Genomic DNA, 5,671 nt, shown 5'->3' on the forward strand with positions numbered 1-5,671 from the left:
CCCTATTTAACCCTATGACACTGACGTGTGAACCCCACACGGCAGGTTTGACCTGGACCCGGTCTGTTGACCAGCTGACGTCACAGTGACGCAGTGCTGACGCAATAAGTCATTTTCTGGATTTAAAATAATTCAGAAATTCCAGAAAATGTCCGAAACTTCAAAAAAATCATAGAAATTCAACCGTAACTCCAAATGAAATAATTTATATATGAAAAATTATCAGAAAAATTCAATCTATCCATCTGTACTAGTTTCATGCATGACAAACCAACCTAAACCTGCTGTATAGATGAAAACACATAAAGGGCATTTAAAATGCTTAAGTTTGGAGTTGCATTTGAATCCTTGATTCAAATGAGCTCCGTTGAGCTTGTTGTTGTTTGCATTAGCACCAACAACATCACATATACATTCCATGATCATGCATCATATTGTCGCATTTGCATTGATTGTGTTCTTCTCTATTGCCGATGCTTGTCCCCTCTCGGTAGGCGTATCCCGACGATGAGTTCGATGACACCGATGAAGAACTATACTATCTTCAGAAGTGCCAGGCAAGCAAAACCCCCCTTGATCATTCCGATATAATCCCACTCTCTCACTCCTGCTCTCTTTTACTGCATTAGGACAACAGTGATTTAACTGTTACAAGCTACGGTAGCTGAACCCCTTTCCTCTGCCTGACCTGTCATTGCCATAGTAAATAGATGAAACCCACTAGCATGAGTAGGAGTTGTTTGAGCCCTAGTGTGCCTACTCATTCATGCTTGTTTGTCATGCCTGCTATTGCTTAGAGTTGAGTCAGGTCTGATTCATCGGGAATTAATTGGAATGATGATAAACATGTCCTACTGTGTGTGAGCTAAGTGTGTGAACACGATTTGGTAAAGGTAGCGGTGAGAGGCCATGTAGGAGTACATGGTGGGTTGTCTCATTGCAGCCGTCCTCAGGAACTGAGTTCTGTGTTTGTGATCCATGAACAGTTACTACCACGCATTGGGTTCCGGTAACTCGGCCCCTCTTGGCTTATTAATCAACTCGATCTCTGTCCAGGAGTTGCAACTAGCTTTTGGTGTTTGTAGGTAGTGTTAGTAGTCTACCAAGTGGCACCCGGTACAGGTGGGCTTGGGACAGACTAGGCATAGTGGCACGGTGTACCAAGTGGCACCCGGATGGTGGGCTTGGGAACCCTGCTCACATCGTTTGGGGCCGTGAGCGACACCCCGGCCGGATCGCCATGCGGATGGATCCCGAATAGGCGATAAACCTGGACTAGAGACTTGCTGGTTAGTCAGGTCGTGGCCGACTCCCTCGCCCGGCTTCCGCTTGAAGGTTGCCGAGGTACATGACGTGTACAGGGCGATAAGTGACGAGAGCGTGTGTGAAGAAGTACACCCCTGCAGGGTTATCATTATCTATTCGAATAGCCGGATTCCTCGGATATGGAAACTTGGACCCCTTGCATAGTTCATAGACAAGTGAAAGTGGATACTCTAAAATGCGCAAGATAAGCGTGAGTGCTATGGATGGCATTCTCGTAGGGAGACGGGAGCGGATCCATAGTGGTGTATTGGTATTGTCGGATTCCGGGTTCCGGCAGACCCTTGAGGTTTGAACACTGGGGTGCGCGCGGAGATTTCGCCTCCTACCTTCTTGCACTCCTCCGCCTATCTAGGATCTAAACTAAGGAAAGAACAACACAAGAGACGCAGGGTTTATACTGGTTCAGGCCACCGTTGTGGTGTAATACCCTACTCCAGTGTGTGGTGTGGTGGATTGCCTCTTGGGCTGATGATGATGAACAATACAAGGAAGAACAGCCTCGCGAGGGTCTGTTCTTGGCTGGGGCGATGAAGTGCTGGGAGGAGCTCAGTCACCTTTCTCTCTCTCTCTCTCTCTCTCTCTCTCTCTCTCTCTTTCTGATCTTCTCTATCCTTTCAACCCCCCGGCCTTCTTTCTTCCAATCTCCCCTCTCCCGGCCCTGTGGGTGGCTGGTCCTATTTATAGAGGCCCTGGTCCTCTTCCCAAATATCGAGCGGGAAGGGAGCCAACAATGGCGGGCTAATTTGAAGGGGGGCAGCTAGTATCAGCTATCCTGATAAAAGTAGTTTTCACCTGCGCAAAGCTCTGGTGATGACGCCGTCTTGGGCTCCACGGTGACCTCCATCTCGTAGTCCTCCTGGTCTTGGTCTCGTTGCACCGAAATGGCAACCTTTGCCTGACGCCTCGGTACTTCGTGGCTGCGCTTGCCACCTTTGCACCAAAGAGGAAGGGAGGACACTGCGCGGGCTGGCACCCGCCTGGCGCCCCCGGTCATCATGGCTTGCGTCACGGGCACCTCGTGAGGTACCCCACCTTGATCTCTCCGCCTCCTCGTGAGCCAGCCTGACGAGGCCGCGCCTGAGGAAGCTCCGCATCGTCCGCCCCGCGAGGCTTGGCCCCTCGCGAGGGTCTTGGGTTTGTGTTGGTGAAGATGGGTCGCGCTGGGCCCCCCTTTGAGCCACGCCGCAGGCCGCAGGCAGGCAAGTCTGGGGACCCGCGTTCCTAGAACGCCGGCAGTAGCCCCCGGGCCCAAGGCGTGCCAGGACTTAGCCGTGCAGGGAGGCGGAAGGGCAAGAGCGAAGCGCCGCGGGTCCTAACAGCCTGCGGCCCTGGGCGCCGCGTGGCGGTTGGTTGGATGTGGGCGCCCTAGCAACCGCGCGAGTTGATAAAGGAGCGGCGTCCACCTAGGCTTCGCTTCTTGCTTTCCCCGGTTGCTGCTCAGATCCCCTTTCCTGCACCTCTCCTTCCTCCAAAATTTCCAGATCCACTCCGCCCGTGTGACCTAGGAAGCCATGGCGCCTCGTCAGCCCCCGGCCGTAGCTTGGTACTCGTCTGCCCTGGACCCGCCGAACGTGTCGGAGGCGAGACTTGCCCGGTTGTGCCGGATGGCGACAGCGTGGGGCATCAACGGGGCGAAGGTGTTTAAAGCCGGCTCCGCCACCCCTGAGGGTCAAGGGAGCACCTTCTATCCGCTCTTCGTAAGTGCCATTGCTGCTGGCCTGGTGCCTCCCTTCTCCGAGTTCTTCTTCTCTGTCCTCCGCCACTATAAGCTACAAGCCCTGCATCTCCACCCCAACTCCGTCCTCCTCCTGGAAATCTTCGCCTATTACTGCGAGGCTCACGTAGGGGTGCAGCCCTCAGTGGCCTTGCTGCGCCACTACTTCTACCTCCGGACCTCTCGTGGTACTGCTTCCGCGTGCGCGAGCTTCATCACGTACGGTGGCGCCATTGCCATTTCGAACCCCGGGAAAAGGATTGAGGGCTTCAGGAGCAAGTGGGTCTTAGTGGATGCTGGGCGCATCCACCCTCGGCTGATCTTGCCCATGGAGCAGCCCACGAGCTCCAGTGATTGGGGTCGAGCGGAGCTCATGGACCCCCGCGCGAAGCTGATGTTGGAGAAGATGGACGCGGATCTGAGGCCGGCCAATACGGCGGCGGCGAAGCTGACCGGCGCGTCAATGCTGAGGGAATTCCTGGAGCACCAGCTGGCTCCGCTTCGGCAGTACTCACTTCCGATGTGGAGGCCCCGTCCAAGCCCCACGTCCTTAGCCAACGGAGATCTGGCTGCGGTCCTCCAATCTCTGGTCGGGGGCGATGTGGCGAGGTTGGCGGGCGCTCCTACGCCCTTGTTCCTCCGCGACGACTGGGAGCAGGTAGTGGAGTCCATGCCCGTCTTCAACGGGGATGGGCCCGTGCCCGTGGAAACTCCCGACGAACCGGTGGACGTGCCCTCCGACGACTCTAGCGAAGAGGAGGAAGGAGGGGAGCGGGGAAAGGGGCCTGACTCCAAGGCGACCGACGGAGAGTCGGGGGCTCCCCTCCCCCAGCATAGGTCCCGCGTTCTCCGCATCTCTCAGAGCGATGACGACAAGGATGATGACGAAGACGATGACGAGGACAACGACGAGTAGGACGGCGGGAGCTCGCCCCCGATCCCGAAGAAGGACAGGACCAGGCTGATCTCCTGCGGGCCGCCCCGGCCCCGGGGCGGACCGCAGATGCGCCTTCCGCCTCCAAGCTTCCCGAGGTTGACCCTTCCAGCCGGCTTTCAGGCTTCAAATTTGGCCGGAGGCCGCTTGAGCTCACTGGCGACGACCCGTAAGCATTCGATTCTTGTCTTTATCTCTTGCTCTACTTCTGAGGCTTGAGGTCCGCATCTCTTGGGTAGGCTGGCGCCCGCCGCAAAGAAGCCAAAGGGGGCTCCCGAGGTTCCATCCATGGCAGCGCTTCTGCCCGCGAAGGAGGGTGACCGCGACGCATAGGCTTCTCCTGCCCGGTCGTCCTTGCGAGGCCTGGCTGAGCCGGCTGGGGCGAGCTCAGCCCCCACAGCCCAAGTGGCTCCCGAGGTGCTCTTGCCTGCCGCCGCCACTTCAGCTGTCGGGGCACGGCAGACTCCGCCTCAGGATGCTGTGGTCGCGCTGCCGTCTTCTCCTCCTACTCCATCGGCTGCTGTCTCTTCGACTCCTTCTGCCGTTCTGGATCGTGCTGTTGCTGAGCTGGACCGACTGCGTCAGGATCTTCTTGGCGCCGACCCCCACTTGGTGGCCGGGCGCTTGGAGCTAGCTTCAGGATGGGTTCGCTCCGACGCTTCGATTCGGGCAGCGCTGGTCCAAGCCTCGACGACATGCGACGAGGAGAAGCAGGCCGTCCTTGAGGCAAAGGTTGCTCGTGATGCAGCCCTGGGGGAGGTGTTCGACGTCCGTGGTCGTTGCAAGGCGCTGGAGGGCGAACTGCAAGGTCTGTGGGACCAGCTCGCGAATGAGGTCCGCCTTCGCCAAGAGCAGGACGAAGGCGTGAAGGCTCGCGAGGTGGCTCTCAAGGAGAGGGAGGTCAAGCTCAAGAAACGCCGCGACCGCCTAGGCGCGCTGGAGCAGGAGTTGGGGGCGAGGAAGGCCAAGCTGGACGACGAGGACCTGGTTCATGCCGAGGACCGCGTGGCCTTCGCGGAGATGGAGGCGAGGGTTCGCTCCTCACTGAGGACGCTTTACGACAGCGGCCTGGAGAACCCACTGGCTGGCGCCGAGGACGGCCCCGCCAAGCTGCTTCCCTTCCTGGTTCACGCTCTTGAAGATGTCGCCCTTGGCCTTGGCCCCGCAGCCAAGGCCGAGGCGCGTGTCCTGTCTTCTGCAGCAATGACGTGGGTCCTCACCCACATCTACCTTCGCGATCCCGGTGTCGACCTCGACAGCCTGCTAGAGCCAGTGAGCGGCAAGCGTGCTGCTGCCGCTGCCGAGGCCGTGAAGGGTCGCGCAGAGGCCCTGTTGGGGAAGTTCCGGGCCTTCAGCACCAAGCCGAAGCAAGGCGCTGCCGACCCCACCGCTCCGTGAGGCGTACCCAATCCGCGCTGCTCCATCGCCGACAAGTGACTCCGTCGCGGCTCCTGTCCTGCCTTTAATTCCTGCACATGTATCATGCCTCGGGGAGGCGTTTAAACTTGCGTTTGGCATTGAGATAACAGTGTGGACTGTAATATTTGCTTTTGAATTCCTTGAAATTTGTGCCTTTCCTTCCTACTTGCTTATGTTCTACACCGGCAGAGCCCGGCCCCGCGCATGCCTCACCCAGCGTTGGTCCCGACCGGAAACCAGGACGGGGCCAAGGAGTGAGGGGCCACGTGACAAGTTAG

The sequence above is a fragment of the Triticum aestivum genome, chromosome 6A (genome assembly GCF_018294505.1).
Source record: "Triticum aestivum cultivar Chinese Spring chromosome 6A, IWGSC CS RefSeq v2.1, whole genome shotgun sequence".
NCBI classification, from domain to species: Eukaryota; Viridiplantae; Streptophyta; class Magnoliopsida; order Poales; family Poaceae; genus Triticum; species Triticum aestivum.